At 39.3% G+C, this 26,263-nt stretch overlaps 1 long non-coding RNA gene across 2 annotated transcripts; it reads right to left on the minus strand.

Moving 5' to 3' along the window:
* Positions 1-1,149: 1,149 nt before the first annotated feature.
* Positions 1,150-14,544, minus strand: LOC149306793 (uncharacterized). Of its 2 annotated transcripts, XR_016282365.1 has the most exons (4): positions 14,397-14,544; positions 7,714-7,846; positions 7,083-7,335; positions 1,150-1,711 (listed from the first exon to the last, which is right to left on the minus strand). It is a non-coding gene; the product is annotated as an uncharacterized LOC149306793 (long non-coding RNA). The 2 variants fall into 2 exon arrangements; XR_016282364.1 differs by lacking the exon at positions 1,150-1,711 and having other exon boundaries at positions 6,957-7,335.
* Between the last annotated feature and the right edge of the window lie 11,719 nt (positions 14,545-26,263).

The raw sequence follows: 26,263 nt of genomic DNA on the forward strand, positions 1-26,263 counted from the left end.
ATCTCAAGGTTTTTTTTTTCAAGTTCAGGAAGAAGTTGGAGCATTTTGTGGAGTTCTTATTAAAAACACGCACATATAGCCATCCCTGGTTACTTACATATATAGCTCTGTGCAAAGTGCCGAAAGTGCAAAGTGCACTAAGACAATAAAAGAAGAACAGATCATTGTCTCCAAAAGTTTACAGCCTGAAATGAAACAGACAATGAAACAGACAAATAACACAACATAGGAAAGGGAGGAAAATGGAGACAGGCAAAATGAAGAGTATGTATTTGCAGCCAGAGATCAGTTGTAAATAGTCAAGGCCACAAATACCCCGAAAGAGAAAAAAGGAGGAAAATAGACTAAGGGAAAATCAAAGCAAGAATATGTTTTTATTGCAGTTAATTTCCTCGCCGGATTAGTCACAACAGGCTTAGAGGTCAGGCCAAAGATTTCCAAAAAAAGATGAATTTACCAGAAAACAGTAAGACAGGTGACATCAAGAAGAAATGGATCAATTTACCTAGCTGTTCAAGACCTGCAGATTCAAATCAAGTGCTGTGCTTTCCAAATGGAGGGTCAGCAAGCAGCATGCTCCCAGCCTCAGGAGAAAGCAATGGCAATCTGCTGCGAACAAATCTTGCCAAGAAAACCACATTATAGGTTTACCTTTGCATTACCATAAATTGGAAATGACTTAAAGGCACATACACACACCAACACACACACACACTAGAGTGTCACTGCCTGCATAGGACAATTCAACATAGATAGTGAATAAAGATGAGAATAATATTCATTTTGGGGTGGAGGGTATGGTTGAAAAATATATTTTGAATTAACACCCAGACAAGAAGAATCCTGGACTAAGTAGGATTTTTGCAGTTATATTCTGCATTAAAATATTACTTCCTATAAAAAAAATAACATTTCTGCAACAAAGTATTATTTTCTGCATAGACAATGCTGTTTTCTGAGCCACACTAACACACATGAATTTTGCACAGACTAAGTTCTGCATTTATTTAAAATACAAGAGCCAAATTCCTACATCAAGGCTGTGTAACATATGTGTCTATATACAATATTATGTGCTATTCATTTCTGTATTGAAAAGCAAGATTGTACAATCGAATGGACATTCAAATGTGGAACTACATGCCCAACTCTTCTCCCACAATCATAAACTGAGTGCATGTGTTCTGCACTGCTACTTATCATGCATAAGACACCAATTGGATCCTGTCCTCGGTGTCTTGATCTTGCACCAAAAGTGAAATTAACAGAGAGGTTTGGGAAATCCTCAAGATGCTCCCTTGATGTGCTGTGAGACAGTCTCCGTCACGATTTTGTCAATGGCAAGATTCCTTCATCTCTTTGCTTTCAGCCCCTTGTTGTCGAGCTGCCGCCCCAAAGTTCAGATTGGAAATTCCTTATGAGAATTTTCATCTCAGCACAATTTTGAAATAATGAGAACGCTCCATTGCTATGAAATTAAATTCCTTTATAATTCCATGTGGACTGTTATCTTGATCTATAGATAAAGAAATTCTCATTAGAATGCTGCTCCCACCTTAAAAATGACGAGGTGGAACCCCTTGGAGATAAACTCAGAAACAAGCCCTTTTCACTGCATCTTTGCCCTTCTGTTAATAGGTAGGGTTGTAAAAGTTCTTCCCTCCATTTCCTTCAAATCCATTGTCAATTGCTAAAAGTAGGCTGTTCTTGCCTGCAAATGGAAGAGAGAGGTAATTACATATAATCTCATTTTTTCCCCTGGGTTGTCAGGTGATTGTGCTGTAATACATAAGCTATTTTAAATTGCTGGACCAAAGCCACATAGTAAATGGCCCAGCTAGTTAGTTCACGTCCACAAAAGAAGTAATAATGATATAGTTTAAAGGAGGAAAAGTGGAGTGTAAGCAAGTATGCACAGTGGATTGAATTTGTGGTGGGTGAACTCCCCCACCTCGCTTTGGAATACATTCAATGCGAACATGTTTCTCAAAGGTGGCTGGATTTTTCTGAGCGCTTTATTGAAAACCCCGGTGCAGAATACCCCATTGCTCCACATACTGTGAATCCTCCCTTCTAGCTGGAACATTCAACCTCCCACCTCATCTTGCAACTTATGAGGAGGGGAAGGAAGGAAGGAAGGAAGGAAGGAAGGAAGGAAGGAAGGAAGGAATCTCCCCTCATGATATTCTCGCTATACCTACATGAGGAGTCACAACATTTATATCCAACCTTTCCCCATGTCTGGGATTCAAGAAATGGAGGAAAGTCTGGAAACCATGCCTATGAAGGACAGTGTAAAGAGCTAGGTATGTTTAGCCTGGAGAAGAGAAGGTTGAGAGATGACATGATAGCTATGTTTATCATGGATTTCTTATACACGGATTCAAGCATACCAGAATCACACGGATAGTGTCTTTCTAGATATGGGATCTTCCTATAGTGTCCTTCAAGGACAGCTGAAGGAAGAACACAACATCCTGCCAATGTGAAGGCAATACATTGTTTGGGCACTTCTAAGTTACTTATATAAGCCAAAGGAGCTGTAAGGTATTTACTGTTTTCACTGGTAATAAAGGAAGGAGACCTAGCTAGATCCATTTGGCACTGTATATCAGTGATATGTTGTTTAATAGCTATTTTAGCCTGATCATATTCCCCTACTAAGCAGAAAATTGGGAGAGAGGCTTAAGGATAGAATTTTAGTTATAACTATTTGATTCTATTTAGATTGAACTCGATCTTTCAAAACTAGTGGGGCAAGTCCAATGGGTGATATTGACAATTTGAGCCAATAATCTTTATGAAGCCTGCCTCCAATCATAGAGTGGCATTAGCAACACATTTTGGGACTTGAAATACTGATTTCAAGTATTCTGATTGTATACGTTGTAATGGAGCAAAATTTGAGAAGAGGCCTACCTGGGCACCATATAAGAGCTGTGCCATTGGCTTTGCCTGTAAGAACATTTTAAATTATTTTACAAATGTGGCCTACTTGAAAAAGTCTCTTACAATAGTAAGCCACTACTCTCCATCTTCTTATAGAACCCATTCTGACACCAACTGAAACAATATTTGCATGCCTTTGTATGCCTTTTAAGTATTTGCTCTTTAGCCTTATCTGGCATGATTATGCAAACAGCAGAAGCAGCAGCTAAGAAATCATTCATCTTTGTTTTACGTGCAAATAATATCCAGTAAGATCTGTCCCCGGTCCTCTCCGTTTCTGCACATAGATATGTCTTTGTGTCTGTTGGCCATCATATGTGTAAGTGTCAAAGATGGGGAAGGCAGAAGGCCAAAATCTGCTTAGGCCCCAAGAGTTCTTTAGGGTTGAGTCACCATTTTCAGTTTCCCAGAATGCCCCAGTAATCTGTTTTCTTGAGGAATTATGTGGGGGGGGGGGAACCCAGAGAAGGTAGAGGAACAATAGTAGTGAGGCATGAGTATTATTTTGAGATGTATGCAGATACAACGGGCGTGGGCCTGAATCATAAAATAGCCCATCCAGACAGGATGATTTCATATATAGAACTATCTCTAATCCTAACCTTAATCTTGCAAAAGAGTGCCATCGTTGTGCCATTACACCTAAGCTACTGTTAGATTACCACTGTTAGAAAACAGGGTAAATGCCTGGCCAAATTCAAGTTTACATTATTGCATCAGTTTCTGCTGTCCGAATATATGTGTGCAGGGAAGCAAAACACAGTCCTTGGTTTTTGATGTGATAGTTTCCAGTCACTGTCATGAAATGTAGAGTGGTTCATTTTCCCTTAACACCACCGAAATGTTAATGGTTTGTTTTCCCTGCACGCCATACAGGAAAAAAAACATATTGTAAGAATCAAGATGGATGCATCAAGTTCTCTTGCTGTCTCAGTAGTGTCAGTGTAGATTACTTCCTTGTTGTTAGCATTTCTCTTTCCATCCTCTGATGAGCAACGTGTGTGCAGAGATGTAAGGAACTCCAAGCCCCAACTTGATGGCTGAAAGCTAGCTGACATTACCATGCTGTGCAATTCTCCATGCTTTTCTAGTTAAAAGAAAAGATATAATAAGGGAAATTACCCTGAACTGCGTCTCTGTGGCGTCATGAATCTAAAAGCATTCATGCAACTTCAAGACAATGAACCTTATTTCATAATGCAGTCGTATCCAGTATTCTTCCCTTTCAAATCCAGGGTCACAGTAAGAATGTAGTTAGGTATGGATGAGTCTGCTGAGCTCAAGTTGGCTCATTTACTATTTTTCCCTATGTTTAAAACTTTGTCACAAATCTGTATTTCTATTTGAGTTTCCATCATGAGGATAGTCCACACTCTAACTGGGGTTTTGGCCCTATATTGTGAGGATGGGCAAATCATTTCACAGGTCTTGCGTAGACATGCCTTGCCCAACATCAGCAAGTTGATCCATGTCAGACTGCTGGAATTGCCTTGCCAAATGTATCCCTACAAATAATCAACTTCCTATATGTTCCTCAAAACCAGTGTAGACCATCCCCATCAGATCAACTTAACAAGACTTTTTCTAAATGTGGCAGTAGAATCTACTGCTCCCCTGTTTCTGGTTATAATGGTGGAATGTGAATAATCTGGTTCAGATTTAATAATAAACCGAGTCTGTGGTGCTATAAATCCTTTGGCAATACACATTTCAATGGCAATACAAAATCAGATTCAACCACAAACAGATGTCAAGATTCTGATCTTGCATTTAGAGGGCAGAAGAGCAGGGACTGTAGTGATGATATTTCTTCAACTGATGTGACTGTACTTCTAAGCACCATTCACAAAGAATATATCATCACCTAACATAGATTTCTATGGCTGTCCTTGGAGAATTCAAATTCAGTCAAACTGGGGATATTATCCGCATGTAATGTCACAATCCTCAAAGCATACACACACACACACACACACACACACACACACACACACACGTACAGTATCTACTTATACAGATTGACTCCCTTAGACAACAACGGATCTTCTCTTCAGTAGACGTGATTGAGATTATTTATTTAGGTAATTTTATATTGCATTTCATAATGCATAAAAGACACTTCTGCCAAGTCCCTTTGCCTCTCCTTAGCCCACATGCCTACCCAAAGTTGTGCATTTTAAGGCACTTGCTTCCAAGAGTCATGTTTTATTTACCTTTCTTTGATAGAGTATATACAGATCATGTCAAGAGGCAGAAAAATAAGTGAGCTAGATTGGCAGCTTCAGTAACTATTTATATACTCCTCAAAGTCCTATTCCACTGTCTCATTGTGACATGAAGGCAATTCTTAATTCTTGCATACTATGCCAGTTGAGTATAAATTCTGGCTGGTTCTGCCATCATGGTAGGCTTCAAGTACTATCCTGCAAGGCTATAAATATGGCTTTATAGGCTTTAAAGGTGGATTGTGTGCCTATTATTTGAGGACCATACAACCTAAGCTAAGTGTAGAGAAACATGACACGAAGGATAACCACCATGCGATAAATTGGCTGCAGCAGCTACACATGGTAGAGCTGAAATCTGCATGAATGGAAGGACTGCTAGTATCTGCGAACTCAGAGCACTTCTCTGTCTTTGTGTGTACAAACCTTGTAAACAAAACAAGGCAGCTGTACACAAAATAGACAGAGCTCATGAGATTCCTGTCCTGGAACTAACCATGCAATTCCCTACTTTTTATCTCATCTAGAACTGAGATTCTAATTGAATTCCATGGCACTTACCTCCAAGTAAATGCTGTAGGGTTGCAGCTTAAAGGACTGATGCCTATTGCTCTGAGGAAAGAAAGGTACTATGGAATTTTCCTGCTCAGTTGTAAGTCAGGTAATTTTTATGCAGAGTCCTAGATTCAATCCTTAGCATCTCTAAATAGATCTGGGACAGCTCCCTGTCTGACACCCTGGAGAGCTATGCCATTAAATGAAGATCAGGTGTCAGCAAAATGCACTTCTCCAGACATTGCTAGCTTGTACAGCCAGTGGAAAGGGATGATGGGTGCTGCAGTTGCAACAACTTCTGAAGACCTGCATTTTGTCCACCCATGGTGCAGATTAGCAATGGGAAAAGTTCATGGAATCATGGAACCATAGAGTTGGAAGATACCACAAGGACCATCCAATCCAAACCCTTGCCATGCAGGAACTCACAATCAAACCATCCCTGACAGATGGCCATCCAGCCGCTGTTCAAAGATCTCCAAGGAAGGAGACTCCATAAGTCTCTGAGGAAGTGTGTTCCATTCTCTAACAGCTCCTGACTCTACCCAACAATGAAGTAGGCAGCACAGGAGGACAACGCAAAAGCAGACCTCGCTCTTCAGCGTTTTAGCATGAATTATGACAGCAAAATTACATTTGCCAAAATAAATGATTTACGTCTATTTCACAGCGTAATAGCTTTGATTTCCACTTTTCATCATGTTCATTCATTTACCGGATAATTTGGAACATTCAGTAGACTGTAAATGGTTCCTCAACTATCATTGCTTAGCATATTTATCTATATTAGAAAATGATGTCTGTAGTATGTTTTTCTTTCTTTCCGCAACCTGGAGTGGGATCTGAATATGGGATATAAGCCATGGTTGTTGTAATATGGATCACCAATTTGCCTAATACATCTATCTATCTATCTATCTATCTATCTATCTATCTATCTATCTCACACACATATATACACACATCCTTCTAGAATGGTGCCATTTATTTTTCTAGATAGCCTTTGAAAACATAGTATAATAGTTACAACAATAACTATCAATAACAAAAGTTATAATTATTCATATTGATTATTATTTATTAATAGTTAGAACTGTTGCTTATCAATAACAATAGTTATAACAAAGGAGTAAAATTAAGATATGGGTCCAAATGCATTAATTCATACATCCATTCATGGAGTTCACTCATGATCTTGGACCAGTTGTCTCTCAGAGTATTCAGGGTTTTTTGAGACTTGAAAAAATACACTTTTCTTTTTTACTTTTGAATATTCTTCCCACATCTACTACTTCATGAGATTACATTTAGACAATTGTTTCTGAGGCAATACACATTTATTTTTGCAGTCACCTAATGGTTGGAGTCTAGTTAGGAAAGGAGAGCATTATGCATCCCCTGGATCCAATGTATGGCAGACTCTTGCATGATGCTCTGTTTTCTATTGGGCAGGAGACAATGAAGAGAGGGGGACATCATCACCATCATCTTCATCATCATCACCATCATTGTCGTCGTCATTGTCGTCGTCATCTTGGAGGATTTCTAAGGATTCCTATTACACTAGGCCAGGTCTCAAGCAAAATCCCTTCCAAGTGTTAATATTCTGAGAGTGGAATGAATCCAAAAATTAGCACATAATTTTAAGTTACAGTGTCATTAAAGAAAATAAATGTTTTCTTTAACGAAAGTAATAGACATTTTCTAACATTATGGTACATTACCCTCTTCCATGTCCTTGCATATGATACCATCATCTTTAATGCTCACATTATCACATTAAATAGATAGAAGTGAGAGTTAATAAAGCGCCTAGTTTCAATATCCACACACTTACTGGAAAGTGTCAATTATTTTAACTCTGTAGGGCAGTTTAAAAAGGTCTTCAGAGGACCTTATTTCCATTAGATAACAACTGTGTCCAGAATACTGGGATCGTGTCTTTAACAATGGCTCTGACTGAGATATACAGAAGCAGTCTTACATCAAAAGCAGGATTCCTCTCACAATTCCTTGTTGCAATCTCACTTGTTGGTGTAAGAAAGGAGGACACATCATTGTTCTTGCTCTTGTAGTGACCATCAGAACAGACTTCCTTCTCTCAATGTGGCTGGTACCTGGTAAAGTAGGGTTCAGGTCAGGATATATTACTTAGTTATGTTGTTGTTGCTGTTGTTGCATGTCTTCAAGTCATTTCCAACTTATGGCGACTCTTGGGCAAATTTATCATGGGATTGTCTTGGCAAGATTTGTTCAGAGGAGGTTTGTCATTGCCTGAGGCTGAGAGTATGTGACTTGTCCAAGGTCATCCAGTGGGTTTCAGGGCCAAGCTGGGAATTGAACTCTTGTCTCCAGAGTTGTAGTCCAATACTCAAACTACTACATTGGGTCATCAGTTTTTCACCAAATTACGAAGGGTTTTTTTCCCCAATCTTTAAAATATTTCCTGCCTTTCTTTAGTTTCGTGATACAAAACTGTGCCGTTTTAATTTGGCGAAGCTAAGGGAAAGACAGCAAAGCAACCCTGCTCTTGAAGCTCCTTCAAAACTCAATTGAAACACTGTGCATTATGATAAGGCAGTTTGAACCATTAACCTATCCTTGCATAGTTTATTTGTTTAATTAGTTTACCAAAAGCTGCATCTGTAACATTTTATTCATTTGCAGAGAGCAGAAGTTACAACGATAATTCATTAGACTGAACTAAAGCCTTGGCTAAGTTTAATTAATTTAAATATTCATGGCAGAGGGCTTTGTGGGAAAGTGCTGTTCTTAATCAATACAGACATTGCTGTTCTATCATGCAAAACAGTTCCTCCTGATCTGGACAATAACAGCAGCCTATGAAAGAAAGGAATAATATAAGATTGATACAGGGACAGGGTGAAATGGCTGCTTGTCTCATCATATCAAGCATATGTTTCATAAGCGATTAAGAATGATGCAAATCAGTGTGGCATCCATTTTCAGGCAATACCCAACGCATGCTTATTTGCATTGAAGAACTGTGATAGAAGACTCCGAAGGCCTCCTCTATATGGGTAAAAAGTGTCTGGATGTGTAGTGTGTTTGTTTTTAAATGGATTATAGGAACAGGTCTAGATCCTGGTACTCACATACCTTTGCTTGGAGGAAAAAAAATAGTCATATTAAATATAATCGCACATGTATTGTAATATTTGGATCACCAGAAAAGTCTTCCCTTCTGTACAGTTCTGACGTATCTATCTCAAGCGACAAAATTATCAAAAGGAGAAGCTAAAGGCATAGACACAATAGGGAGATGAAGCTCTGTAAAAGCGGGGTGGAGATGAACCCTGTGAAGGCATTCAAAGTGCCTTTAAGTTTTCAGCGTGCGATTCATAGGGGATCCAGCATAGCGCAGAGAGAGTTCCACTGAACCACAGCAATGAGTTCAAAGAGAAATTAAGGATATCGGCTTGATACAAATCAAACATCTTTCCTTTCCTTTTTATGTCACTGTTCGGCTCTTTCTTAGAGCTGTTAGCAAAGGAAGGAACAAACCGGAAAGGGTGTTTGGGCTTGACAGGCCCTTTGCTTCCAGTGGGAATCCTGTTCCCAGCTTCTGTTAACAGCAGGGAGGCAGATGTAAAGGAGATAATATATTTTCCCCATTCTGCAATCTCTGCCTTCAAACACAAGAGATAGCTTTGAAAGGCCCAATTTTCAGAGGAAAGCAGCACAGCATGTTCAGAAAAATCAAGATGCTTCCCAAGATCTCTTGTGGGGAGAGGCAACCCGGAGACTTCTCTTATATCATACCTTTTCACAGTCCTGTTTTTCCAGGGGAAATGATGGGGAAGCCATTTCTTTTTCCACCCCGGGTCATCATCCTAGAAAAACCCATCGATTAAAAGGCCAAAACAATAGCCACCCTGTTTTGTTTTGTTTTACGAATTGTGTGTGCTGTGGACCCTTTAAAAAACTGAGAGTGAGCCAGAAATTGTTAGCTTCTTTTTATTCTTTCGGTGTCAGTAGGTGACAGTATGATCCAGCAAGTATAGCGGGTTGAGGCTAAGAACCTGGGAACTACACTGTAGAAATGATGTAGTCTGATGCTACATTAAGTGATGTAGCTCCATCCTATGGAATCCTGGGATTTGTAGGTTTACATGGTTTTAGACTTCTTTGCCAAAGAGTGCTGGTGCCTCACAAAACCACAAATCCCAGGATTCTGTAGGATGGGAGCTATGGCAGTTAAAGTGGTGTCAAACTGAATTATTTCTACAGTGTAGATGATGCTCTCCAGAATTCAAATCCCCACTTGGGCTTGGAAACCCACTTAGTTATTTGGGCAAATCATATTCTCCCAGTTGAAACAATTCAACTGAAAATTTTGAGAGAGAATGTCTGTTGGTCCCCAAATAATTAGTAACCTAAATCACATGATTAATTTGAATGTGAGAGAGAGATAGAGAGATAGATAGAGAGAGGAATTTGCATGCAGGAAATCCCTAGCTATCTAAGGAGGGGGAAAGAGAATCTCCCAACAGTAAGGCCCAGTGAATTCAGTGGAACTTACTCCCAGGTTTTGACCACTGTCATGTTTTTCATCCAGTATCCCAGTTTTTATCCGTGAAATGCTGGGAGGGTAGGCAAAATTGGCAAATGTTTGGGTCCCAGTTCCAAGAAGAGGGAACAACAATTCCCACCTTAGCCACCTGGCAACATAAACTTGCTTCCCGGAAATCTTGAGAGAAAATGTCTGTTAGTCCCAGTCTGTTAGTGGTGATGAGACATTGGGATCATTCACCCACCTTCCTTTCTTCCTCCCTTCCTTCAATGTATACCTTACCTTTATCTATGTAACTACATAGGTTTTCTCTTATTTATTGTTCTATGACTTTCTTTAATGCCTCTCACCAGACTTAGACTTTTTAACTTCCAAAACTTTGCTCCAAATGCTTCGAGGGCATGGTGACATAGTGACCTCAGCTGGTATGAGTTCCTTCCCTACGTGTTGAGAAGGCTTATATGACTCTTCACTAGCCATTCCTATGGGAATATCCCCAGGGAAACTGTGGGCATGTTCAATATATATATATATATATATATATATATATATATATATATAATCACCTGCCTCCATTTTGCTGAGTTTTTTTCCACCTCCCCTCTTTGGCTGACCACACACTGGATCATATCTGGAGTTTCAGCATTGTTTGGGCACAGAATTGCTGTACTTAGATGTCTCTGCCAATATCTCCAAGGAATACCTCTGTTTGTGCTCATCTTACAAGTAGCTGCATTAGGCATCCCTGTGAAGCTACTGACAGAAGGATATAGCAGATGAGCTCAGTAGAAAAATAATAGCATAATAATAATAATAATAATAATAATAATAATAATGCTTTCTCCACTCTGGCCTCATCTGATTTTGCTCCTATTGCCACCATTATGAAATGGAAGAAGTCTAAAAAGGAATATAACCTTGTTAAGCAACAATGAAAACTCAAGTTGCACCCTTTTTAAAAAGCTGTACAAGGGACTGAAAGGTAGGGAATTTAGGAAAAGAGATCAACAAGCAAGACAATATTTAAACTATTACAGAGTTAATGAATTAAATTTCCTTCTTGGCTCATGTCTTTTCTTCTATTGGGTGTGTGTTGGTGGGGAATGTTATCCTTCAAAGTTCTTTTCTTTCTTGGCTGCAATGATCTCTACCAGTACAAATGTAGACAATTTCTACTTTTAGGGCACAAAAAACAATTGCACAGGTATGGGCTGGCTGGGGGATACATGGCTCAGTACTATTACCTGTGAAAAGGACCTTGAGATTACTGTTGCTTGTAAGTTGCATATGAACCAGCAGTGTGATGCTGCAGCAAAGAAGGTGAATGCTATTTTAGCCTAAATTAATAGAAGAATAGTTTCAAAGCTGAAGTAAGTAATAATCCCACAACATTCTGGGCTGGCTAGCCTTCATCTGGTACTGCATTCTGGGTCCCTCATTTAAAGAAGGATATAGTAAAGTTTGAGCGGGTTCACAGGAAAGCAACTAGGATAGTAAGAAGCATGGAGAACAAAACATAGGAGGAAAGGTTGAAGGAGCTAGGCATGTTCAGCTTGAAGAAGAGAAGATTCAGGGGTGATTGCACCCCATAAATACCTCAAAAGCTGTTACATAGAAGAGAGATCAGGTTTGTTCTGTGCTGCTCCAGAGGGCAGAACTGGATCTAATAGTCTGAAGTTGAGAGTGGATTTTTATTGAACTTTAAAAGAATCTTCTTGATAGTAAGAGTGGTTTGGCAATGGAACAAATTGCCTTGAGAGGTGATGGGGTCTCCTTCTCTGGATGTCTTCAGAAAAGAGTCTGGACAAGTACCTGCTGGGAATACTTCAGCTGGAGATTTTGTGTTGAGCAGAAGGTTGGACTTGATGCCCCATGAAGCCCCTTCCAACTCTATAATTCTATAACTTTATGACTCTGTTCAGCAGACAGCTAGACTTCCAAACATGGGTCACATGGATAAGAATAAGGCTCAGTGTATAAAACCAATCAATCTCTATCTTTCTTTTGAACAAAGACATTGCAGAAAAGAATCTGAAGAGTGCTGTGAAAGTGAAGTACAAACATAACTGCAGGCTAAAAGGAAGAGAAATATTTTATGCAGCTAAGCCAAGGGCAACCAAAGGTAAAATCTAATAACGGCTACTTAGGAAGCTTACTATTTTCCGAGGGGTGTGTGAGTGTAGTATATAAATAAACAAAAGTAATAAAGCAGGTGATATGAAATCTTAGTGATTCAGAAATATGGAAAAATGGAAAATCTCTGCAAAACAGCCATTATAATGTTTCTCCCCTTACACACCCACTCCAATAAACAGAGGAAAAATAGGGTTAAAGAAAGCCATACCAAAGCAACAACTTCACAATGAAATGGTTCTGCCAGACAAGCAGATGCCATTGTTAACTGCCATTATTTCCTACCCCATATTGCTCATCTATTAATGGTTAGCTCATAATGTTTCATAGGAATGTATAGGTCACATCCAATTGCCTTGTGGTGGTGGGGAGATACGCTGAGTTAATGTTTATCCACGTGGTTAATAAAATAATAATAAAACAAAACTTTTATTTATATCCCACTTTTTGTTAAGACATTAAAATAGTACAACAATATTTACACAATATTGAAGTTGAAGGATCTGATTTGTGACATGAGAGAGGATGCAAATCAAAAATAAGTACATACATCTACATTTAACTAGCATTAACAAACAGTCGTTGGTTGGAAATAGAGACTTTCTAGCACAGATCAGGGATTAGTGCATACATTGGGATAAAAAAAACACCCAAACAGGTCAAAGAAAGTTAAACTAGACTGTTTCCTAGTTCTCATAAAATATTTAATTTGCATCACCAAAGGAAATTAGACCATGCTTTCTTCCTTCAAATGCATCTGCTTGTCCTTACTTTTCTCTGTCCCTTATTCAGTTAACCAGATGGCAGGATTTTCCAGTGACACTTTTATGGATCTGTAGCTTTCTTCATCAGACTATGACTCTGGAGAACAGGGTCCAAATCCTGGCTCAGCAGTGGAAATCCACTTGGGCAAGTTACATTCTCTCAGTCTCAGAGGAGGGCAATGGAAAAACCCCTCTGAACTAATCCTGTGATAGGTTTGCCATAGGGTTGCCATAAGTGGGAAATGACTTGAAGGCACACAACACAAACATAAAGAATACCAGCCCAAAAATGTATTAAAATGTTCATTCATGCTGGGTAGAGAGAGGAACTTTACTTCAAATAAGGAACACCACATTAGTGAGAAAGCTGCTATCCACCATAGAAGTAAAAATGAGCATAATAATCTATTTTTCTTTTAAGGAAAATGCAGAAGCATGTCCTCCTCCCTGTTATATTGCCCATGCTACTACCTTGAGAGATTATTTCCTTTCCATTCTCAGCTTTGCACCAGCCAAGCTTACTTCTGCTTTCATTGGATCAATAACTCTGATGCAGACAATTAACATCTGCAACATGCATCTAAGATGTAAAAACTGAACCTCCGTTAAATGAAAACAGGTGGCAGGAGGCAAGTAGATGTGAGCTACATGGCTGTGTCTGCATCCTAAAGTACACCTTAAAACAAATAATGAAATGATGGGAAATGTCACAAAAATGCACACTTCCTTGTCAATCTGGGCATATTTCGTCCCACCTATATTACTAGGAACAAGTGACTATTACAAAACAAAGGAGGTAGGAGAAAAAACTCTTGCTAATCTCCCTGCTCTTTTGCTATCTTTCTGTGGATTCAATCTTATTTCTAATAAAACAGCTCTCACTCTCAAGCATGAGAGGGTTAAAAACAAAAGCCACCTCCAATATTCACATCTCTGGCACTATTTGAAAGTGATACCATCTGCATGGTAAGAGCTGGCACCACTCTATTTTTAACATCACCTTGAACTGCAGGTGCTCAGTACTAAGGTCATCAGTATAGGAAGGTTACAGTATGACTAAATCATTCTCTTTCATTGTAGCTCATAATAATGTGATAATTTGGTTTGCCTGCTCCAACTCAAGATTAACCATCACTTTTTTTGTTCTCTCCCCTTTATTAGGTTGCATCTAACCGGTACATTGCATATTTTCATTGGTACAGAATGGGAGGAAAGATGTTGGAGAATTTCATTTACCTGCACTTTTCTTTTTAGTGAAGTTGCACATATAAATGAAGGCAGAAAAGGAGCACGTTCTTTGGATTGTGCAGTCCTCTGAATTTTGTGATTCGGTTCTCGGATGAAAACCTGAACACAAAAATGTGTGTTTAAGAAAAGTTGTATACAAATTTAACGCATACGTTATGCATCAAATCCTTTTAGAAAACCAATACAAAATTATGTGGGAATTACCCAGGATGGATTTATGACTGAATATTCAAGGCAATTCAAACAGAAGGGTACTATATATATATATATTCTTATTTGGTTTTGCACCATTCATTTGAAATCACTCATTACGTGAAACTGGTATGGTCTATATTATATTATTATATTATATAGACTATATGCCTAGATTGCATATCTTAGAAGAGTCAGCAACACTCACACCCTTTTTGCTTCTTTGGGGGTGTATGTGAGGCTGCATCTGCATTGCAGAAATAATCCAGTGTGACACCACTTTAACCACCATGGCTCAATGATATGGAATTCTGGGATTCATAGTTTTGTGAGCCACTTAGCCTTCTCAGTCAGAGAGCTCTGGTGCCACAACAAACTACAATTCCCAGATTCCCATAGTATTGAGCCATGGCAGTTAAAGTGGTGTCACACTGGATTATTTCTACCGTGCAGATGCAGCCTGAATGAGCTTTATCTGCATTTTGCATTTCCCCTGCTCAGTTCTTAGATGTACTGATTTGTAGTCTTTCTAAACTAGCTGATATAATAATATCTCTAAGCAATTTAAAATACAAAAATCTTATAAAGCAAGTTTTAAACACTTTAGAAACAATTTTAAAGCAGCGGTGCAATGCTGTTTCATGTTAACATTGGGAACATTCTTGAGGAAATGGAATGCTAGAAAAGTATCTCTCTGAAGTGGAGTTGATAACACTTCTTAAGCCTGGGCACCTAGCTTCAGAGAAGATGCAAATCAGTTTCACATTTGTGCTCTTGCGGAAAATCATATTAATTTCAGCCGGGGCTTGTTCAGAAGTTATCCCCAGTGGATTATGCCCAGAGAGAAAAAGAATATCATCTGCACAGACAAATTGCCAGCACACGTCTTTATGGAGAAGCCACAGCTTTAAATAAACTGATAGCAAAACTGAAAACATAAATCTTTGCTGTGGCCATGAATAGAACAAGTAATGGAACTAATATTATTTAGAGCATGGGAGGGTTGTGCCACAAAAAAAAGTCTACATCGCATTCTGCTAGAGTAGCAATTACATTCTGAGGCATATTTTACCAGCAGGAGACCTTGTATATATTTCAGTAAAGAGGGCTCGAAAATAGATTCTTTAATGTCGTAACATAGCTGTGTTCTCTTGCAGAAAGGTTAGCAGCCTCTCTGTTCCTCACAAACCTCCTGTTCTCTTGGACAACCTTTTTTCTGCACCAAGATATGAAGAGAGTATGGTAAATTTAGAGCTGTGGGGAAGCAAGTCTGTCAGCTGGTGGGAGAGAGAAAAGGAACAGGGCTTGCTGTTTCTGTGACAGGTGCACAAAGGCAAGGGGAAAAGAAAACATCACGTTGTACAGAAGAGCTTGGCGTTTGAAATGAGCAATGGCTAAGGGAGGGGGGAAACATCCAGACATGTATAGAAACAGTATAAGGCAAGTATCATAGCCTAGCACAGCTTACAGTTCTTGCTATGGAGAAATGAGGTTCATCATGTCAGTGTACAGATACACCATATAGAAACAACACAGAGATTTATTCTATTTTACTTTAACAAAATAGAACCTCAGATAGTAAACATAAATTATTTTGTACCAGTGAATAATCTTTGGGTTTGCATTAACAATTAAGAGGGCACAGTTGGAACCAAGCAAAAGTTCCTTACCTGTGGGATCAAAAATATACTTACAGACAGTGCACAACATTATTCAAAGAAGGAATTTGGAGAAATTTTGAGGAGTGTTGATGTAGACAACAACAAGTTCTGATCCAGTGTGAGATTTACAGTTGGCAATGAATATTCAGTGCTTGTTCCGAAATACTCCTCACCTGAAATCCTCTACATACTTAGAATTTTATGCTATCTAGTCTTGCCTCTAAAGTCCGTAACACATGGGCCAAAAAGAAGAAGCTTCTGACTGCTTAGGGGCATGGCGTTTACATGATGCATGTCCCCAAAGTGGCCGGAAGGTGCGCTGAGGCTGCCAAAGGGAGCCTGAAGCCACCGCAAAAAGTAGTTGGTTTAAACCGACTCCTGGCCAGCACTGCTAGGGACCACAGGTAGCAGCCTGCATTGGGAGAAGGCCTTGTGGTTGCCATGGTCTCCACCTGATTGTGCATAGACATAGTGCCTAAGTAGATGGATGTGATACCACAGGCCAACCCCATGGTATCCTGCCTGTGGTTTGCACCTGGGCTGACATGGTGATGGGTGGATATTCACATGCCTCCCACCCGCCACTATGTGATGGAGCCACGGCCATCACATGCCCCTTACTTGCCACCACCATTTCCAAACACAATTCAGGCAACCAGACGAAGGCTAATTGCTACATAGTTGATAGCCACCAGCTAATGTAGAAGCACAGTCACAGAGTGGCTTACAGTTCAGCACTTACTTTACTTTATTTTACTTTACAAGCCTTAGTTCCCAAATAGAGTTCAGCAATGCATAAGTCAGGTTAACAGCATCCAGAGTCAACAAGCACAGAGTTCAGGAACTTGAGAGGAAGCCAGGCAGATCAGATAATCTCAGATAACTCCGGGAGGGGGGAGTTGTTGTCTGTCTTCAAGTTGTTTCCAACTATGTTCAAACCCACTACACCATGCTAGCTCCTCCCTCTAGACCTATTCATTATGTGCATGCCTGAGAAAGCTTGATGCACATTTTGTAAGTGCTGTGTTTGTTTCAGATCCATGTTCTGGCTGAGTGCTAACTCTTCTGAGCTGTCTGTAGTGGTTGAAATTTATCCCCTTCTTCAGTACAAATTAACCCACTGAAGTTTCTCACAGTATCTCCCCTGCAATCTGTAAACAGTGAACACACTCAATTTTCCCCTCTTTTCCCACCTAGGAAAGAAAATATAATCAGCAGATTGGATGCCAGAGGGCTTCATTTATTTTGCAAAGCACTTTAGGACTTCAAGGCAAAGCTCAGTGCTGCATGAGTGCAAATTCTTATTGATTTTTAAAGAAAAAAATAGTTAAGAATAAAACATGGGAGGCATGAAGGAAAGTGAATCATTCACATTTGGAGAACAATCATTATGATGCTCGAGGAATCAATTCTGAGTGTGATTTTGTTCAATTTGCATATTTCATTAATCACCCTGCAGATGGCTGTGATGTGATCAATGGTTCTGTTATGAGTACATTTGCTAATGACTCCAAAAGGGGTCAGAGATTCACTATATACATCTGTGGGACAGCAAAGAAAGTGCTTATGGAATTGTTAGGATAAATGGGGCAGGCTGTAAGCAAAGACTTTGGCCTGCATGATAATTGTAATTGAATGGCATGCATTGTTCTATTTCTTAGGTCATTTGGACTTGGACAGAATATGCAAATTGTATCACTGCAAGAAAAAAATGCAGGTACTCCTAGTGAAAGTGGTTTTATCAATTAAGTTATAACAAATAAGCTCCCAGATTTAACTGGAAAGGAAGGAGATGAGAAGCAAAAGTCAGAATTTTGAACAACTAAGTAAGGGAGAGTTACTTTTCTTTGATGAAAATAATAAAGAATCTATACTACTCTAAGGAGCAACTTGTTACTTTGATAATGAATTACATTTGCACTAAGGAGATGTAGTTGAGTTACCTTCATGCTTATAAAGGCCATAACTGTAATTCATTTCTTTTCAGTAGAACAGATTGAGGAAGGGTCATATTGGGTGGCTATCTGTGTAGCAGCTGATAATAAGGATGAAAGAGAGTGAGGAACTAGGGAGAAGAGGGGAGGTTTTTAAAAACCTAGTTATTTATAGTATAGTATAGTATAGTATAGTATAGTATAGTATAGTATAGTACAGTACAGGGGCAGGCTGGGGAATTATCCAATGTTTCATCGATGAAAATAAGAGCAAGGTTTTAGCATGTTCATCTTCAAGGTAACTCCAAAAGACAGTAATGCATCCTCCCACCCACTTTTCATCATTGCAAGTTGTTATAAGTTCTACTCCTTTTGTTCTGTATCCATGGACTCAGCAAAATCCAGCACATTTAATTTTAATTGTTGCAGATGAGCCAGGATCTTCAGAGTCAAAGCTCCAAAACTTTCTGATTACATTGGTCTTAACTATCTTCAAACTTCCCTATTTCCTCTGAGCTTAGTTGGGATGTGAGCCTTAGCTGCAGGAGGTAGGGCCAGGAGTAACTGGTGACATGTTTAAAGGGTCCCCCATATTCATTTTGGAAAATACTTTTGTTAAGCTTGTAGCATTACCTCACTTTCCCCATTAACTTTCTACACAAAGAGACAGTCATCCACTCCCTCTCCTTAGCCATTCTCTTTAGCACAATGAAATCTACTCACCTTGTGGAACAAGGTAATTGACAGCTTTAACAATCCCACTTATTACACAATTGGAAAACAGTCATGCAGTAAACTGTAGATTCCTTGTCTCCTGCTGAGCCTAAGTAGGGGGCCCTGCTAAGTCAATTAGCCCAGTATTTCTGCAGAATTTGCGATTTCATTTAGCACAAAACACTCCCCAAAGGGCCACTGGATGTCTCTGCTGAGATTAAATCAACAACTGCTATCTGAGGGAGGCAAACATTTCCAAGTGGAAAATGAGCACATCATTCACTAAAACGTGATTCAAGTCCCTCTGTTTGCATTGGGATCGCTAAACATATACAGTGGGTCCTTGGCATCTGCTGTGATTTGGTTCCAGGACCCCCCATGGATACCATCATTCATAAATGCACAAATCCCAGTATATACAAAGTCATAGTAAAATGGTGTCCCTTACATAAAATGGTAAAATCAAGGTATGCTTCAGAGAATTTAAATATATATATTTTCAAGCCATGGATGGTTGAATATGTGGATTCAGAATTCGTATATAAGGAGGGCTGACTATACTTCACCTTGACTCACATATGCATTTGGATTGATCAGCATGATGCCATCCTCAAATAATATGCACAGTGGGTTCAAGTCCTCTTCTATACAATGGAGTAGTAAAATGGTGTCCCTTACATAAAATGGCAAAATAAAGGATTGCTTTTTGGATTTTTAAAAAATATTTTCAAGCTGTTGATGATGGAATCTGTGGAAGCAGTAGAGATATAACATTTCACACACAACGGCCTAAATTTGGCATCTTCTCAGGATAGTACCTTTTCCCTTCTGCCACCACTACCCATTCTAGCCTAGTTACTCCAGTATACTCCGCCAACTGGATCCTATCCCAGATAAGGTGCTTTACAAAGGAGGTTCAGGGAAGAAAAGACAACTAGGTTGCCAGGATTTATCTGGGATCTGGGCAATGTAGCAATCATATGGGTTAAGAATATACCACCACCTTGCCTTTTTAAACCCAAATACACAATCCATAGTAAATGAAAGACTGGGCCCTCAGCCAGCATACCCTCCAACATTTCACAGATGAAAACTGGGAAATGTAGGGCCAACAAGTATCAGAGTGTGGTCAAGACGGCAAAAGTTGTCAGTAAGAAAGAACACACAAGCTAGGAGAGACTAGTGCAGCTTGCTTTTTCCCCTGAGTTGACTGGTAATGGCAAAATTCTCCTCCTTGCTGAGTTTCTTGAGTACAAACCTCTGCACATTGACATCAGTCTGCAGCAAATGAAGTAATCTGAGGACATGGAAGGAAAATGGGAGAAACTGGGTAACTTTAATAGTAAATGAAAGAGAGGGACAACAAAGGATTAATCAGGACCGTCTCTGACAAATCAGAACAGTTGGATGATATGAGCCATAAACTTTTGGTTTCTTGTTCAGCCACTGAAATGTATTCTAATTCCTTTAGCCCAAGGAAAAGCAACTATTATAGATGCTCTCAAAATATACAGACCTTGTTGAGCTTGAGTATACCAAAGAGCAAGGCTTTGAGTCTTGTGAAACCTTCATGCCCTGAAATATCTCTCTCGTGCACCTGGTGCCTCAAATTGCCTGTAATACGATAACCACAAAGTACCAGTCATCATTAATTCAGCCCACAAACAGACCTTTAAACTGAAGTGTGAACACCTTTTCTTTCAAAGAACTTGTTCCTTACAATATGTTTTTCTTTGCCAAGGGATGATTGGAAGCAGGTTCCTCGAGAATCATGATGGCGAACCAATGGCATGTGTGCCAGAGATGGCATGCGATGCCTTACCCCCCGGCATCACATCAATAGTGTTTTATAAGGTAAACTGCTGTTCCTTACTTTTATATACCCACTGGGATGGATAGACAGTCTAGAGAAGAAGTATATTGAAGGTAAAATGAGAATGAACAGTCATTGTGTGGTGGGATGAAGCCTGCCAAGATGGGTAGAGATTTCCCAAAAGTGATGCTCTGCCCACTTCCATCCAAAGTGTCAGTTTTCTTTGCCAGACTCAGGCAGAGGTCACATCAAAATGAGATGTTTTATAGCATACTTTTATTGCATCCTTCTAACTACCGAGACTGATCTCATAGTAATTTGGCATGTCTCAAACTGAGCATCATTACAAATGGTTTCCTCTACATATTAATAAAGTAATGACTGTTTCTCAAAAATTAGTCGAGAACATATTTTAGCAGGAAAATGTTTCCCCAGCCAGATACCAGTCTCCCACCCATTACTTCATTTTGATCCATACAACAAAGTAATATTTATTTATATAGCTCCATCACTGCCCTCAGGCTTAATATCTAAAGACAAGACACATAATGAAAGGAGATGGCAGTGGGGGAGGTTTATATTACTTCTATAATATAACCACAATGCAAAAGAATTTGACTTAGGATAGGGGTGATCAATATCCTTGGAGTGTAAGGTTACATTGAATCCCAGCAAGTCACAAAGAGAGATATAAGGGACACCACCAACTGGGTCCTGGAGCTGTTGTAGCGAGTGCACTTCCATCAGTAGGGATATGCAAAGAAGAATAAACTTTTTAACCAATTTAATCAATTTTCTCCTCATTGCCATATGCCATTGAACATATGTCTTTGAAAACGATGAAATTTTCAAACAGGTCTGACATTACAGTGTGTTTGGGGGAGATACCCCTGACCTACCTCCCTATGGCATGGGGGAAGTGGGTGGGAAGACAATCAACACTATGAAAAGCTGTAGCTCTTAGAGATTCTCAGCTGTCTTTCCATTTTACTTGTCACTCATGATATCAAAAGGGTGTTGGGGAAGGCAACCAGGGATTCAGGATCCTTGCCTTGTTTTCTGGGCCTCCTCACCATGCAACATTGGGATGCAAATCTATTCTTGGACTGCGGGTCAGGACTGAAGAAGATGCTTGCAAAGGAGTTCCCATTTTGGTATTTTGGGGCACTGGAAAGGCCTATTTTTCTTCTTCTTCCTCCCTTAAGCATTCTAATATTTCCCCCCATTCCTATTCGCTAGTACAGAATCCAAGCAAATGAATAGTCTACTGCTATTGAATGATTTTCAGTTGCTGAGCCCAAGAAAATTGATACAGTCCTTCTCTAGGTCAGCCTGTGCTTGACTCTTGACCTGGATGGCTTATTAACATTTAATTTTTTTTGTTTTTTTATTTATATACCGCTATTCCAAAGATCATAGCGGTGAACAGCAAGTAAGCTAATTAGCAAGTAAGCTAATTTGCCCCCAACAGTCTGGGTACTCATTTTAGCGACCTCGGAAGGATGCAAGCCTGAGTCGAGCTTGGGCCCTTTTGCTGGTCTTGAACTCGCAACCTTGTGGTCTTGAGAGAATGGCTGCAGTACAGGCATTTAACCACTGCGCCACCAGGGCTCCTGTAATAATAGAGGAAACAACCAGCTGGGTTCAGGGATTTGTTAGAGTTTCACCATTACAATTTATTTTCAGATTGCATTTTGAGACTGTATGATATTAATCTTTAAACCATCCCAAGAACACTTGTTATTTGGATGCTTTGTTAATATTGAAAACCTGCAAATAAAATCAAATATACATAGAGGATTTCTTGAAACCGTTTCTCCTTTGCTTTTCAAAACCAAGTGCAAACTTTTTTGTTGGAATTTAGTGTATTTTAGATAACAGCATTTTAGATTATTTAGTGTCCCGGAGTGGAAGAGCAGCTAATATTTTTAAGAATAAATAAACTAAACATATATAAAATTGTCTGAGGTGGAGATAATGAAGTGTGCGGGTTTTAAAGGTTTCTAGGCCATTTATAACAGTTCTTTCGCAGTATTTGCAGCCCAAGAAATCATCAGGTTTAAAAACAACCATAAGCAAAAATAGCTTGCGGGCTGTTCTGAAAATAGTGTACGTACGATTAGATATAACAAACTTACAGAGTATGAATTTACAGTTCACCAAGCCACTACAGATGCAGGGGAAGAAGTAATGGGTGGAGCACATGTAGCAACTGATGTCAGTTGAAATCACATTAAACATGGGATGTACACAAAAATGTAGAACCTTTGTTCAGGCTACTCAACAAGAACAAATGAAGCATTCAGCTTTCCTGAACCTTGCAGATCAAATAGCTGACAGCATCAGAGAGTTATACCTTCAGCTGCAGGCAGGAGACCCACTGACACATGAAGAAATGTTCCCATCTTTTGAAAGCAAACCAGCAAAACTTATTTTCCAGGTTGCAAAGAAGAACCTAAACATGTTATTAAAAAGACACACAGAGAGAAAAGAGGTAGATCTATGAAGTTTCACCCTTGAACAAAAAAGTTCAGTGGATGCAACCAACTAGAAATGTCTCTTGCCTGAGCAGTAGTATGATGATAAATTCTGAAGGGCATATGCTCATCATCATGGACTCGTATGCTTATGTTTTTAAGCCCTTGGTTCATTTTAGACCCAGGAGAGACTATTTTTAACAACCAAAATTAAAAGGACATTTTAATTGATTTTTCATCCATGCAAAAGAATAAATTGATCAGCACTGTTTGGTTGACAGATGCATTAGCAAAAGCTATGTTTTTATATCTAGCCAAAGATCTTTACAATATATGGACTAAAGCATGAACAGAATTAATATATATATATATATATATATATTAAAAGCTAGGCATAACTTTAAATGTATTTAAATCATTAGATCATTAATAAAAGTCGCTCTTTTTCCTGCTCACCAGACACATTTTCTACCATGAGGTTTACACTTCACAAATGTTTGCAGGTCTGAATAACTGCCCCTAGTAGTCTCTATAGCACTCAGCAGCATCCTTACCAGGTTTTCTGACTTGCTGTCCTTAGCGATGTTTTCTTCTGCACTCCTCTGGACTCCTTCGCTTCACATTTGGAGATTATTTTAACTTTACATTTTTAAAGAAGGAATTCTGAGTTCCCCTGTGCAAAGAGCAGCATAAACAGACTCTTCACTGTTTGTTACTCACAGGTTGTTAGAGATGCAGCATTTCACCACCTTCATTAATTGAGATATCGGCCTTATCAAACAACTCAAAATAAAGTGGTGATTAAAACAGCACTAATAAGTCCTCTGGAGCCTTAGAGACAAAGAAGCTTAAAATTCTGAATTTCATAAACACTAAGTAGGTTGTAAAATACTTGAGCGGACTGAGCCTAAAACAAAACAAAACCTTTAAAACGGATAACTGAGCTCAAGCCAAACTATTTACATGACACCACCGTGTCCTGAGCATTGTCTTCCTCTGACCACTGAACCTCTACTTTTGTACAAAATGTGTTTTGGATCAAAAAAAGTCTTGTTTTGTTTTTTCTAATTAAAATATTTTGCATGAAAATGTTGTGTGGAATCTCATGGTTGAGATATAAGCATATAATTTTGAGCCATGTATCTCTATGTGTCTGTCTGTCTCTCTGTCTCTCTGTCTCTCTGTCTCTCTGTCTCTCTGTCTCTCTGTCTGTCATCTATCTATCTATTTTGAAAATGGAGCAAAGAAGTATTCACCACCTTTTGCTGCCTGGTCACTTCCCCCACATGGACCAGTCACCAGCCATGGGAAGGCCAAGTCCTTGAAAGCTTCCTTCCTTGATAGAAAAATCATAGGGCTGTATCTATGTAGAACATTATTCTCTGCACATCCATATGTAGGACCATATGGCCATTTTGTGAGTGTGATAAGCACAGTGTTCAGGTGGCCATCAAGATGCAGAAAGAGGATGTTTCCCTATCCCTTCTGTCAACAGCTGACGATGGGACAATCCGAAGCAGGGCCTATGTCACAATTTCTTGTTGCACCCTCATTTGCTGGTGGGTGACATCATCTTTCTACACTCTGACAAGCAGCTGAACAGACTCCATTTCTCAGTTCAGCTGCTGCCCGGTGAAATAGGTTGTGGGGGGTATAGCGTCAGGCCAGGAGATGTTACTTAGGGACCGTACAGACAGGCCAAAATAAAGCTGCTTCAGGTCACTTTGGAGGTATTCTGTTTAAATGATGCATGCATCCCAAGAGTCCGTAAGCCACACCAAAGCCATGCTCCAGTCCTAAGGACTGCAGCTTACAGACTCTTAGGATGCATGCATCATTTAAACAGCATACCTCCAAACTGACCTGAAGCAGCTTTATTTTGGCCTGTCTGTACAGGGCCTTAGTTGTGCCTATTTAACTACTTAGACTATGTGGGTAAGGTTAAGAGCAGAATATGGGCTGCTATGTCTTCTTTTTCCATGACATGTTCTACATTTCAACTTTCTGTCCAGGCGAAATTTCAAAATATCCTCCATTCTAAGCACGACTAAGGCCCTATACAGACAGACCAAAATAAAGCTGCTTCAGGTCAATTTGGAGGTATGGTGTTTCAATGATGCATGTGTCCTAAGAGTCTGGAAGCTGCACTCCAGTACTTAGGACTGTATCGTGGCTTTGGTGCGGCTTCTGAACTCTTAGGACGCATGCATCATTTAAACAGCATACTTGCAAAGTGACTCGAAGCAGCTTTATTTTGGCCTGTCTGTATCAGGCCTCAGAAGCATAAATTAGCATGTATATTAGTGTTTTTAGCTTTCATTTGGTGATGCCCTATATCTTTTTTCAACGTCCTCCATTTTGTGGTACCTTGTCCGTGTTTGTGGTTAGGACATTCGGTCACCCTGGTGTTACCTGACTTATTGTTTAAAACAGCAATAAGAATAGATTTATTAAACACAGAATAAATATAACATGAACACTAATATGCTCTTCTCTCTGTGTGTGTAGAAGATGATACAGAACTGCAACAAGTGTTTAGGTACCCAAAGAAAAAGAGAAAGCAAAGTTACCAAGCAAATACAAGCACAGCAAATGGAAGAGTTCTAGGCACGAACGGTTTTCAACATTGCACTTTCTGCAAAGCTACAAATTTGGGGACCATAAGAAAATGTCATCCTGAAATCCCAAAACTGCTTGTACAGGGTAAGACGATGTGCACTTTATTGCATTTATATACCTTCAAATGAGTTTCCGTGCAGTTTTGCCACTTGATTCTGTAAGAAAAGTAAATAAAATAAGATTGAATAGAACAACCAGGAGATAATGAAATCTACTTATCTGTCAGAGCTGAGCGTACCGCACGCTACATCAGTGTGTAGATTTGTGACAATGCTGAAGGTTGTCTGTGGAGCCTTAAGATGAACACTGAGATAATTTGACATTTGCAATATCAAATAATAATATACCATTTCCCTGACATAATGGACCACTAGTTATTCCATTTTTTTATTTTGCATTAGATTTTAAATTAAACATGGAATTGAGGCTTTATACAATATATGTC

Source organism: Sceloporus occidentalis, unplaced genomic scaffold, assembly GCF_023333645.1.
Source record: "Sceloporus occidentalis isolate IW3139 unplaced genomic scaffold, rSceOcc1.0.p SCAF_9, whole genome shotgun sequence".
NCBI lineage: Eukaryota > Metazoa > Chordata > Lepidosauria > Squamata > Phrynosomatidae > Sceloporus > Sceloporus occidentalis.